This window comes from Rhinopithecus bieti, unplaced genomic scaffold (genome assembly GCF_001698545.2).
Source record: "Rhinopithecus bieti isolate Rb0 unplaced genomic scaffold, ASM169854v2 scaffold_2314, whole genome shotgun sequence".
Taxonomy (NCBI): Eukaryota; Metazoa; Chordata; class Mammalia; order Primates; family Cercopithecidae; genus Rhinopithecus; species Rhinopithecus bieti.
In genome coordinates, this window is record NW_016803781.1 from 1,474,722 (window position 1) to 1,488,691 (window position 13,970).

Below are 13,970 nucleotides of genomic sequence, written 5' to 3' on the forward strand. Positions count from 1 at the left end.
AAAAAAAAAAAAAAAAAAAAAAAAAAATAACTGCATCAAGCTGGCCTGGCTCCTGGAGCCAAGTTGAGACTCCCCACACCCTCCCGGTTGGCTTCCTTTTCAGCCAATGCTACAAAGCAGCTAAGTGTACCCTAATTATGCCATCTTCTATCACTGCTGTACTTTTCCCATAGAAACTCCGGCCTAGCATCTCCCACAGTTCTAAACGGTGTTCCATGAGAAATGGATTCTACGGCCATAAAAGTCAAGGAACACTTCATCCTATGCCCTGTCCCTGAGTGTTTGAAATTTTGCAGTAGAATGTGAACCTGCCTTTTTTTTTTTTTTTTTTTTTTTGAGGAACAATGATGACATTTCCTAGAACTTACTTTGGGAATTTAGAGGGTCGGGTCTCATCTCAGCCAGATCTTTCTCATCCTTCAAGGCTCTGGTTGGTACAGCGTGCTAGGAAGCTGTTCCCGACTGCAGCGGCCCTCTCTGGGGTCTGTCTCCCACTTCCCAACACTCAGAACTGTGCCTTAATAGACAGTTTTATGGCGCTGTCCCAGTCTCTGACTCTCCATGTGAGCTGGTTTTATCCCATCCAGCATGGCTGTGAAATCCTAAAGGTTCGAACCCTGGCACTCTTTACCTATGTTTCCCCCAAATGGCTAGCACGGGAAAGGACCCAAAGTAGGTGCTCAGTGCTGATGAGAGAGTAGAATTCAAATACTCCAGGAAGCATTGTGAGTTACTATGGAGGCCATGAAATGCTGCCACCTCCCCAAGCTGATTAAAGAGTGATATTAGGAAAATAGGTAGGGAAGGGCTAATCAGAAATGCCTCTGGATCAGAAGATGCTAAGTTTTGAAGTCCAGAGGGCCAAAAAAAAAAAAAAAAAAATAGATAAACCCTAAGTCTATACTCCCAGATGGATAGGAGCATTTACTGAGTATCTGCTGGGAGTCAGGCACAGTGCTAGGCATATGATCTCACTGAATCCTCCCTGAACCTGACAGGCAGGCACATGCCTTCCATTTCACAGAGCAGTGGAGGCTCAGAGGTGAAGTAACTTGCCCAGGGTTGTAGCCCAGGCCCTTCTCAGGACACGGCTCTCCCAGGGGCTCCACCTCCCCACACTGAGCCCAGCCCGTTCCATATGTCCTCCGAAGCACTCCAAGCCACCCCAGCATGGTACCTGCCACTCTCAGTGTCTGCTTCCCATACTTCTGCTCCTCTTCCCCATCCCTGGGTGAGGGGCAGGAATTCTGAAGGGGAGATGGCTCTGACTTTCCATGTTTGCGGTGACCACCCTGCTAAGGACTGAATGGAGTCCCCTCCCCCAAATGCATATGTTGAAGCAGTAGCCTACCATGTGACTGTTTTTGGAGATGGGACTTTTAAGGGGTTAAGGTTAAATGAGGCCATAGGGTTGAGCCCTAATTTGATGGTATTAATGTCTTTATAAGAAGAGGAGGAGACACCAGAGCTTGCTCGTGCTCTCTGTCCCTCTCCACAGAGAAAAGGCCATGTGAGGACATAGCAAGAAGGTGCCACCTGCAAGCCAAGGAGAGAGGCCTCACCAGAAACCAACTCTAGCACCTTGATATGCACTTTCCAGCCTCCAGAACTGGGAGAAAATAAATTCCTGATGTTTAAGCCATCCAGTCTGTGGCACGGTGCTGTGGCAGCCCAAGCCGATGAATAGTACACACCACTCCCCTTTCTGGGAAGAAGGACATCTGGCTTTTAAACTTGCCTAAGGGAGGCCACAAGCTGCTCTCTTGCAGACACTGGGACTGTCCCCTCTGGAGGGAGCTGGAATTGTGAATTACAGGGCCTGTCCTGCCACCTTCTGCTCCCCAAGAACACAATCCAGGAGCAGTGCAGCTAGAAGCAGGGATCTGATTGGAGAAGAGTGTCCTGAGATTGGGCTAAGGTGACCCCTCAATCCTTTGGGTAAGACTGGTTCCCTTTGGACCGCAGGAAAAAAACCCAGGGCCGCCTGTCTCTTTCTAGTGAATTTCCCTGGCCTAGATCTTATCTCTCAAAGACCTTCTCTTTTCAGGATGGTGCACACTCAGTCCCTCTAGCTGCCCCTCCCAGAGTTCAACAGCACAGGGGGAAGGCTCCAGCTCTTCCCAGATCCTGACTGTCTCCTCTTTGTAACCATCAGGGAGAGGAAAATCATGGAAAAGCCCCACCAAGGAAGCCCCACAAAATGACAATTACACACAGAGCAAACGGAGACAAAGGACTCCAGCCAGCGGCACCCGAGGAACTGTGTCTGCCCTCTCCCTGACAGCCCCTCCCTGACTTCCATCATGTTCCTGTCCCCATCCTGTAGGGTCCTTTGAGACCCAGCCTTGGGGAGAGTGTGGTCAGTGGGGCCTTGGCCCAGGCCAGGCTCTGTCTGGTCACCGGCAGAAACGCAAGGAGGAATCAAGTTCACATGAGGTCAGGAAAGGGCCCCCAGATCCAGACAATAGGGCCCAGCAGGCAGAGCCTGAGCAGGTGAGGAGGGAGTAGTGGGCTGCCAGGCCTCCCTCATACCCCTGGAGTCATCCTCCAGTGCCAGATCCAGTCGTCCACTGAGCATCAGCCAGGAAGAGCTCCTATCCATGGGAGGCTCCATCCCAACAGGTGAGGAGGGTGAGATCTTCAGGGAGTCACCCAGGGTGCTAGAAAACCACCGGAGTCTGCCCGCTAAGTTACTGTGGCCAGAGTCCAGGGTCACCCGAGGTCCAAAGAGAAGGCCAGGCCAGGAGTCCTGGAGATGCGGCCCAGATGGAGCCACCTGGGGGGGAACACAGCGAGTGAGGATGAAGCCACAGCCTCCATCCCCAACTTCCCACATCCCCCCCAGCCTAATTCTGCATCTCAGGGGACGCATGTTCAGAGATCCCCCCAGTCTCTCTCTCATGCCCCCAGCACACACACAGGGTAGAAGTGAGGGCTTTGGACATGAAAAATTTTCAGAAGAAACTTAGGCCAGGCACGGTGACTCCCACCTGTAATCGCAGCACTTTGGGAGGCTGAGGAAGGAGGATCACTTGAGCCTGGGAGTTTGAGACCAGCCTGGGCAACATAATGAGACTCTGTGTCTACAAAAAATAAGCCAGGCATGGTAGTGTGCACTTGTAGTCCTAGCTACCCAGGAGGCTGAGGTAGGAGGATGTATTGAGCCCCGGAGGTCAAGGCTGCAGTGAGCCACGATCATAACACTGTACTCTAGCCTGGGCAACAGAGTGAGACCCTGTCTCTGAGAAAAAGGAAAAAAAAAGTTCTCTAAAAAGAGGAAGCAAGGAAAGCTGAGAACACCCCACCAGGCAGGGTTAGCTCAGGGGACCAGAGAAAAGCAGTAAAGGGAGCCCATAGCAAGCTCCAGGAGCCTCATGGGCAGAGACGGGGCAAGGATTTGAGTGGGTGGGAAGGACCTTCAGAGGCCTTTGATGGCTTCAATTCATTTTACAATATTCCCACTGGGAGGATCTCTGCACACCACCACCCCAACACACACACACATGCACACACACGCACACATGCATGCACACGCACACACACGTGCATATGCGCGCGCACACACACACGCATACACACATGTACGCACACACACGTGCATGCACACACACACACACTGCTCCCAGGATGAGGACCTCACCCCCTCGCCGAGACTGTAATAAAGCGTGTTCTGAGATGAAGATCCGAGCAGATGGGATCATGTCTCTGCGTTCACTTCTGCATCCCCAGCATCTGGCTCGGAGAAGTTGCTTGGTCCATTCCAGTGCTGGATGAATGAACATGCTGAATTCTCTGCTCGAGCTCACCCACAGTGGTCTTGATTCCATCCCACCCACCCCCACCAGGACCACACAGAGCAAGCCTTCCAGCCACCTGGTTCCCTGGCCATCTTCTCATGAGCAGGAATGTTCTGGGCCTGAGGAGGGGCACAGGTGGGAGGACAACCTACCCCCATGAAACCAAGCTCCATGTGCCCTCCCTCTCTCCCTCCCTCCCTCCCCACATCTCTCTCAGGTTTACCTGGCAGCATCCAGCAGACACACGGGCAGTCCAGGCTCCCAGCTCCTTCCTTCCCCACACAGACCCCACAGGCCCATCCTGGAAGACAAAAGAGCCAACCACACCGCAGGAGAAAACCGCACCCAGGCCCCCTCCCCAGGCCCAGGCCTTGCCAGAACTCCCTGCCGAAGAAAGAAGGACCAGGAGCCAGTGAGGCTGGGCCCAGGCACCCCACCCTCCACCTCCCTTTATTCCACCCCAGAACATCCTTAAAAGGTGAGGGGAGAGGGGTTCCCAGGTTCCCTTCACTCACTCCCTGTTTCCCGACCACAGCAGAATGCGACCCGGGAGAAAGAAGGACAAATTCAGCAGCTTGGTGACAGCTGAATTGCAGCTGAACAGAGAGTCAGGAATCCAGAATTCTGACCCCAGCTCTGCTCCTGCCACACCGGGTGGCCCTGTCTTGACATTCACTCAAGGTCCAAGTACAATCTTCCTGCCTTGACATTCACTCAAGGTGCACAATGATCACCCATTGTCTGAAGCAATGGATGGGGAAATGGAAGGGACCCTGCTGCCCAGCAGTAATTTTTCTGCTCCCCTCCTTCTCCCCTGCCCTTTCCTGATGCCCCACGCACCAGAGGAAATTCGGGGAGCCAGAGGCTGGAGTAGGACTCTTTTAAGACCACCCTGTGTCACCAGTCTGGAGAAGACCAGAGAATGACCACTAATCGTGACCTAGGACCATCTGCCAGGTTTTGCCTTTAGTGACAACTACGCTGTCTTCATCAACTGACAGACCTGAGTCAGGATTGTCAGGGAGCCATCTCAGCATATCTTCAAAGCTTTCTGTCGGCACCTGGGAGTGGGGGCATGAGTTCAGAACTGGAGGTGAACTCAGACACTTGCACTGAGAAAAATGCATCTAAAGTCACACTGCTAACTCTTCACTTAACTGCAAGGCCAAGGAGCTCTAGCCAAGGTTTATAAATATGATCACAAAACACCAAAACTGAAAAGGGCCAGTTCACATTACCAGGGAGTCCCCAGCCTCCTCCTAATAGCAGTTCTACAAGTACACAAGGTGAAGTCATCTAACTCAGCCTTCAAAAGTTCCAGACAGTGACGTTTATAAAATACTAGCCCTAATGCCAAATGTGGAGTGTGAAAATCACCCTTTCTGGGACCCCACAAAATGGCGATAAGCTCTTTCTTTCTTCCATAGACGTAGAAAAGAGAATGAGCTACATCACCCATTTCCCCTCCCACTTTGGGATTCTAAGATACTACACTTTCTTGTACAGACCAGAAGAGGGCAGACTGGTAGGCTATGGCCTGGTAAGTTTAAATACTTATCTGCAAGGATGCTTCTCAGGGTGGTTGTGAACGTCCTGAAGAACCTGGAAATTCCCTTCTCTCTCCTCTGTCCCAGGAACTTGCTGCTCTCTGTAAATAGACCCTGGGCTGCTCAAGCCTGGCTTGATCCACAGTGACCCTTTCCCCTGGCTCTGTGGACCTAGAGTCATGATATTAGTAAGGTGATGGAGGTTTCAAGGGACCTTTAGCTAGCTCCTGGGTGAAGCTGACACCGTCTTAGAGTGTACAAAGGAAGGCATGGGCTTTGGGGTCAGAGAAACCTGGAGGAAACTGTGGCTCTCTAATCCCCACGTACTTAATGTGTGACTCAAAGTTAATGATTTTCTTTCTCTTTTTTTTTTTTTTTTTTTTTTTTTTTTTTTTTTTTTTTTTTTTTTTCCTGGAGACAGGATCTCACTCTGTCACCCAGGCTGGAGTGCAGTGGTGTGATCTCGGCTCGCTGTAACCTCCCCCTTCCAGGTTCAAGCAATTCCCCTGCCTCGGCCTCCCAAGTAGCTGAGATTACAGGTGTGTGCCACCACATCTGGCTAACTTTTTTATTTTATAGTAGAGACAGGGTTTCACCATGCTGGCCAGACTGGTCTTGAACTCCTAACGTTACGCAATCCGCCAGCCTCAGCCTTCCAACGTGCTGGGATTACAGGCATGAGCCACCACGCCTGTCCAAAGTTAATGATTTTCAAAGCTTAGCCAGTGCCTGGCACACAGTACATGTTCCAAAAATTATTTTCACCACTCAATGATTTAAACTTTAAGTAAATCTGTGTGTGATATTTATGTTCCAGAAAGATGAGCCATATTTATCCTGTAGCATTATATGTATATAGTGCAGTTAGGCAGCACTGACCAAATTAAAATCCCCTGTCTTGATGAATGGAAAAGCAAAGTCTGATTATCCACACAACGGAATCTACTCATCAATAAAAAAGAACAAACTATTAATACACATTACAACAAGGATGAACCTTAAAAACATCATACTGAGGGAAAGAAGCTAGGCTCAACAGAACACATATTGTATGATCTCATTTATACAAAATATCCAGAAAAGGAAAATCTACAGAGATGAGAAATAGATTCGTGGTTCCTGGGGTTAGGGATGTGGATGAACAATAAATGGGTATGAGAGATCTTATTGGGGTAACGGAACTGTTCCAAAACTGATTTATGGCGAAGGTTGCACAACTTGGTACATTTATTAAAAATAATTGAATGGGTGAGTTATATGACATTTAAACTATGCCTCAATAAAACTGGACAGAACAGGAATTGAACTACTGAGACATGCAACAAGAAGCATGAGCCTCAGCTAGGCTCGGTGGCTCACACCTATAGTCACAGCACTTTGGGAGGCTGAGGCAATCACTTGAGGTCAGGAGTCCAAGACCAGCCTGGCCAACATGGCAAAGCCCCGTCTCTACTAAAAATACAAAAATCAGCCGGGTGTGGTGGCACACAACTGTAATCCCAGCTACTGGGGAGACTGAGGCAGAAGAATCACTTGAACCCGGCAGGCGGAGGTTGCAGTGAGTTGAGATGGCACCACTGCACTGCAGCCCAAATAGCACAGTGAGATCTTGTCTCAAAAAAAAAAGGAAGGATGAGCCTCAAAAGCATTCTGTTCAGGAAAAAAAAAAAAACAACTGAACACAGACACTTCCATATATATGGAACATAAAAAAAAAAAAGAATCCAATCTACTTCTGAGAAAGCAGGTCAGTGGTTTCCTGGGGCTGGGCCTGGGGCTGAGAGGGGATTGACTGGGAAGGAATACAGGGGAATATTTCAGAGCAATGAAAATGTTCTACATCCTGATTGTGGCAATGGTTACACAGGTGTACACATTTGTCAAAACACATTGAAATGTGTGCTTTAAATGGGGGCATTTCCTTGTATGTAAATTATACCTCGATAAGGTTATTTTTGCAAAACTCATTTATATGTGATGAAAGAGGACTGGAACTAAAAAGTGCCAGATCAAAGGCTGCACAAAGAACTGGTTGTGGACACCAGGGCCTCATCATCTCAGCTCTCACTAGACTACACAGACCACCCACTTCAAGTCAAGGTCAGTTGGGAAAGCCAGGATTGAGGAACTGGAACCCAGAGGGTCATCAGAGGTCTCTCCCACCTCTAAGATTCAGGAGGTCTCGGGATATACGGATTTCGTGATGGATCTGACCTCAAAGCATGAAGCTGGTCTCTACCAACCAACCCCAGTGGACACAGGAAGAGAGGGAAGATCACCTTGGTTACTCCTGTGATGCAAACAGGGTCATGGTGGTCACATGAACGTGTCTGGAACCACGTGGGTGGACAGATGCCTCCAACTGTCATCAAGAGAAAAAGAGACAGGAGTAAGAGAATAAATACATACCCGTGGGTACAGTGGAGAACAGACGCTAAGGTCCCGTTTCAAATCACAGCGTTTCCCAAAACTGATCTCCTCGAATGCAGATCAAAAGCAAAACAGGAAACAAGGAGGTACTTTGTTCAGGCCAGTGTCAACCAGTACATCCTAACGTGGGTTTTATGGCGTGGACTCCAGTGCTGCTCTGCCATTGGCAAACTGTGTGACCTTGACCAAGTCCTTCAAAGCAGTGAGCCTCGGTCTTCTAATCCACAAATTAAGGATAATAACAGTGCCCACCTCACAGGTTTGTCATGAGGATCAAATGAGAAGATGAATGAGGCTTAGCTTGAATTCCACCATTTTCTTACATCATTATTATTGTCATCACTGATCACACAGTTCATTACCACCACCCATGAAGTATTCATTTTTCCCCCTAAACAGCATGCACTATTCTTAATAACGGATGGGCAGCTGCCAGGGAAACATACATTTGTTGCATTTTAGATTCCCTCTGGGTTTTTGGTCTTTTTCTCTGACTCTGGCATAAAATCGCTACTCAGAGATCTGAGACATGCAAGAGATGTTGGCCCAAATTGCCTTGGATGAGCCAGCGCCCAGAGATAACGGAAGCTCCAGGGAATGATGAAACTGTGCCACGTGCCTCGCAGGAGACATGCTGGGGGACGCGGATGCTTCTGCAGAGGAGGAGAAAGCACTGTTTCTTTATGAATTCAAACACAACGTCCACAAAAGAGGAGATTCGGAATTCAAATCTCCTTCAAACAAGGGAACCCCGGAGGTGGAGAGAGAGGAAAGAAAAGCAAGAAGAAGGGAAAGGAAGCCAAACTAACATTTATTAAGAACAGATCCTAACTGGAAGTGTCTTTATCTACATGGCAAAACAAGCTGGGTTTTGTTATCCCCACTGTACAGATGAGGAAACTGAGGTATCTAAACAGGCCTGTTGTACCCCAAAGGGGCAGAAGGCGCGTTCAAATAGGGGCAGGGACTGGGAGCAGTGGCTCACACCATAATCCCAGCAGTTTGGGAAGCAGAGGCAGGAGAATTGCTTGAGGCCAGGAGTTCACGATCAGCCTGGGTAACAGATGGAGGCTCTGCCTCTACAAAAAATTCAAAAATTAGCTGGGCGTGGTTGTGTGTACATGTGCCTGTGGCTATTTGGGAGGCTGCAGCAGGAGGACCGCTTTAACCCAGGAGGTGGAGGCTGCAGTGAACCGTGATTGCTCCACTGCATTTCAGCCTGGATGACAGAGCCGATTCATGCATATATATATGGATCTATATAGATCCATGTATATATGGATTGAATGAGAAAAGATCCAAGGAAGGTATATGTAAACTGCAAACTTGATGGCCATCTGCATTACTATTACTGTAAGAAAAGTGGCCAGTGATTAATAAATCATCTCTGTTCAGTTTATTCCGGTTGCTTTCACAGTCTGTAGGCAAAAGAGTTCACTCTTAGGAGAGTGGCAGAGTGGAGTAGTTACAAACACATGTTTCAGAGTCAAACTAGACACTATTTGAAATCCTGTCTCCACAGCTAATTTGCTGTGTGCCCCTGGGCTCATCACTTCACCTCTCTGAGCCTGTTTCTCACCTGCAATGCCTAATTCCCTGCCTTATGGAGTATCCATGAGGCAGCACCAGCAAGAACCTTGGTAAGTGGTAACAAAGTGGTAGTTAGGGTTAATTAGTACTCATCATCTCCTCCACACCTTTGAGTACACCATAGCTCAGCACCCCCGTCCCTTCCATGACTCATCCGGTAGCTTCCAGAGGGGCCCACCTGGCACCACAAGGGATAAGGGGACACCTGCCTCATCTGATCTGATCAGAGTGGAATGGGATAGGGAGACAGATGTCACTCTCAGCCAGACTTCGCCTCTGCCCCTGAGAATCTCTGGCTATTGTTCTTCCTCAGAGCTGGAGCTGACAGATGAGTCGGGCCTCAGAGACAAGGGAAGGGATCCTCTTGAAACAAAGGACTGGCCTACAAGTTATTCACCAGCCCATTGAATCTGCACAATGGACCCAATGCCCCAGAAACACACTGCTCAAACAGGCTAATAATCACCCAGGAGACGAACCAGCAGCCTCAACAGAAATAAAAGCAAATCACTAAGTATCCATACAAGACTCAGGTGCTCGTAAGTGAACTCAGCTGGGACCCAGGGGGGTGCACGATAGCATTCACTAGCTTTATTAAGCACCTACAGGGCGCCGAACGTGCACTGGTTCATAGCTTCATGGCCACTTTTTAAAACCGGGATTGTGATTTCCACTTTACAGATGAGGAAACTGAGGCTCAGAAAAGGGAGATTACTCCCTGACTGAAGTGGACACAGGTGGGAGAAGGATTTGTACACGGACTTGCGTAACTCTCAGCTGCTTCTCTTTCCACCACTCTGCACTGCCTTGATGAATAAGTAGGTTCAAAGAGTGTAATCCTGCCCTGAGAAGAAGCATGGATCACAGCCAGAGAAAGGACCTTAAAATGAAGACACAGAAGAAAAGAAAAATTGGAAACAACTAGCAGGACCAACAATAGGGAACGGACAAAGTAGACTGTGTTTATCTCCTGCATGAAACACTGAAATCTCTAATGATTTCGGCAAAGGTCGTAATAACATGGACAAACACACATGATGTAACTTTTCAAAAGCAGTATACATATAATGCAATTACTTTTCTTCTTCTTTTTTTTTTTTTTTTTTTTTGAGGGTCTCCCTCTGTCACCCAGGCTAGAGTGCGGTGGTGGTGTAATCTCTGCTCACTGCAACCTCCGCATCCTGGGTTCAAGCGATCCTCCTGCCTCAGCCTCCAGAGTAGCTGGGCTACAGGCACATGCCACCACGCCCAGTTAATTTTTGTATTTTTAGTAAGATAGGGTTTTGCCATGTTGACCAGGCTGGTCTCTAACTCCTGACCTCAGGTGATCCACCCACTTCAGCTTCCCCAAGTGCTGGGATTACAGGTGTGGGCCACCACGCCCAGCCAATTTCAATAATAGAAAATATACCAGAGACAGGCCGGGCGCGGTGGCTCAAGCCTGTAATCGCAGCACTTTGGGAGGCTGAGATGGGCAGATCACGAGGTCAGGAGATCAAGACCATCCTGGCTAACACGGTGAAACTCCGTCTCTACTAAAACATACAAAAAACTAGCCGGGCGAGGTGGCAGGTGCCTGTTAGTCCCAGCTACTCGGGAGGCTGCGGCAGGAGAATGGCGTAAACCCGGGAGGCAGAGCTTGCAATGAGCTGAGATCTGGCCACTGCACTCCAACCTGGGCGACAGAGCGAGACTCACTCTCAAAATATATATATATATATGTATATATATGTATATGTATGTATATGTATATATATGTATATGTATGTATATGTATATATGTATATATGTATGTATATGTGTATATGTATATATGTATATGTATATATATGTATATATATACACACACACACACCAGAGAGAAATACACGAAAATGAAGTTTTCAGGCCAGTCATGGTGGCTCATGCCTGCAATCCCAGCATTTTGGGAGGCTGAGGTGGGCAGATCACTTGAGGCCAGGAGTTCGAGACCAGCCTGGCCAACATGCCAAAACCCCAGCTCTACAAAAAATCCAAAAATAAGCTGGGCATGGTGACACATGCCTGTGATTCCAGCTACTTGGGAGGCTGAGGCATGAGAATCACTTGAACCCAGGAGGTGGAGGTTATAGTGAGCCAAGATCACACCACTGCACTGCAGCCTGGGCAAAAAGTAAGGCTCTGTTTCAAAAAAAAAAAAGAAAAGAAAAGAAAGAAAAAGAAAATTGAGTTTTCTACTTTTTTATCGTTTATAAATCTTCTACAATTATCATGCATTTTATTAAACTTATTGAATTTGTTTTTTAAAATCGGCAAAATTATAAAAATTCTCATTTATTTTTATTCATTTATTTTAGAGACAGGGGTCTCACCATGTTGTCCAGGCTTTGCTTGAACTCCTGGGCTCAAGCCATTTTCCTGCCCCAGCCTCCCAAAGTGCTGGCATTACAGGTGTGAGCCACCGTGCCCAGCCCAAAATTCTCATTTTTAATGCAAGCATAGAGAAGGATTCTCCTAAAGCTGGCGATAAGGAGTTATGGTTGTTTTGGGGGACTCTGAAGACTTCATCACTCTCCTCTGTTAAGGAGTGGGGTTAAGGCTTAAAATAAGTAAATTTCAGAACAGTTTTCAATGGCAAGGGTCACTAAATAGTAAAATAGGCGGGCATGGGGGGCATGGAAGGTGTTTACATAAAATGCTTTCAACATGAAATTAACCAAACTTAGAGTAGGATCAATTCAATGCCACCCAAAGCTAGGAGCTGGCAAAGTGTCCAGAAATGGTTTGCCCAGGCTACTGGATGATTCTGCCTAGAAGGGTGAGGGGCGAGGGGGGAGCACTGTTCCCTCAAGCAAGGATCTGCCCACCTGCAGGATGAGGATGAGGAGGTCTGAGTAAACACCAGATACCCAGCCCCACCCCAAACCTGCTGACTCATCCTCCTTGCCACGTGGCTCAGACATCTGCGTATTGGAAGCAACGCCCCTAAAGTCTGAGAACCACTGTCCTCAGGTTTCCCTGTCTGTCAAGTGGAATTACTCATCCCTGCCCTCCGTCTACCCCCGCCCCCCTCCCTGGGCCATCGCGGCGCTCCCAGATGCTCCCAAAAGGGAATGCGCTTTGCAAAGCACTGAGTCCAGAGCGAGTGTTCTGCTTTGAGCCGTGCTCAGTCCCAGCCTGGCCCCGAGAAAAAAACAAAGCCGTTCCCTCAAGTTCTCTCGCAGTCGTCCCTCTCATACTTCCTCCCCTCCCGCCGCAGCAGGTGGGGGCGTTTTCCCCGCGGCGGCACTGCAGTGGGGTGTGCGCGCCAGCAATCCCAGGCGCCGGGCAGCCTCGGATCCGGAGCCTGGGATGAGGGTGGGGAATCCAGGGTGCGCCCCCGGGGCCTCCCCTTGCACAATCCCAGAAACAATTTCTCTGCCCCAGGGCCCTCCGCTGGAAGAGGAAAGTCTGGTCCCTTTCCTCCCAAATTCCCAGCCTCTCCAGGGAGTGTCCTGGAACAGAGGAAAGGTGGAGAATCGAGCTGGTGGGTTCCGGGATCTTCCTAGACCCTTTAGGAGATGCAACGTGGGCTTTAGAGTCCTGCATATCTAGATTCGCAATCACTGGCTGTGTGACCTTGGGCTTGTCGATAACCCTCTCTGAATCTCCATTTCTTCATCTTTAAAATGGAGTTGTTTCTTACCACTTCGTGGGACTGTTGTGATAACGCTTGCAAAGCACCAAGCAGGTCCCTGCCTAGAGTAACCTCTCCATAAACTGATGTCACTGTTGTTTTCAATGAGGGTGAGTTACCAGCCCTCTCCATCCTTTTGGAGCCAAATTTGACGCCGGACATCTGGGATTTGAGTCCCAGAAGTGAAGGAATGGTAGGCTCTGGGGGGGGAGGGGGGTGCTGGGTATGAGGGAAGGGGACCTCAACGACCCTGCCCCGCCACCTCACCCCCACCTCCAGTTCCGAGACTCTCTGGGCTCTGCCCATGGCTTGGCCAGTTAATTGCTAACCTGGTGGGCAGAGAAGGTTCGCGGGTCCACCTCCCAAATCCTGTCTCGTGTCGTCGGAAGGGAAGGGTCTTTGTTCCCCTTCATAATCATGATTGCAAGACCCCCATTCGCACTGGACTCCCAAAGCATCCTCCCCTTGCCTGACCTCACCCCCGATCCCAGCCAGAGTCTTGACTGTGTTTGACAATTACAGGCTGCAAAGCCTCTTCATCCATCCAATGCGGGACACTTCAGGCGGCGTTTGTATCCCTGAACCCAGCCCTGGGACTCTGGGACCTGCCCTAGACCCCAGCCTCGGGGAATTAGGCTGTTCCGCATTCGGGGACAAGGACGCTTGGGAAGGATGACTGCTAGGATGGGGCGACGTCTTACCTCGGGTCCGCGGTCCTGCGGCGCGAGTGCAGAGGGCTCTTTGTGCCCCGGCTCACAGCGCAGAACTGGGGGAGCCCCTGCAAGCGCCTCCCATCTCAAACTCCTCCCCGCACTCGTCCGCAGCCTCCCTCCCTCTGGTCCCCCGAGCGCAGCCGGCGTCGTCTTTGTAGCTGCTGCAGCGCCCATGAAATTTTAATGCGGGAGCGGCTCGCGGGCGGAGGTGCCCCACCCCGGCCCCTCACCCCCACCC

General features: G+C 49.5%; 1 long non-coding RNA gene across 1 annotated transcript; it reads right to left on the reverse strand.

Moving 5' to 3' along the window:
* Positions 1 to 337: 337 nt before the first annotated feature.
* LOC108515830 (uncharacterized) lies at positions 338 to 13,914 on the reverse strand. Its single transcript, XR_001881645.1, has 5 exons — positions 13,721 to 13,914; positions 7,624 to 7,706; positions 4,021 to 5,445; positions 3,641 to 3,766; positions 338 to 2,776 (listed from the first exon to the last, which is right to left on the reverse strand). It is a non-coding gene; the product is annotated as an uncharacterized LOC108515830 (long non-coding RNA).
* Positions 13,915 to 13,970: the final 56 nt, after the last annotated feature.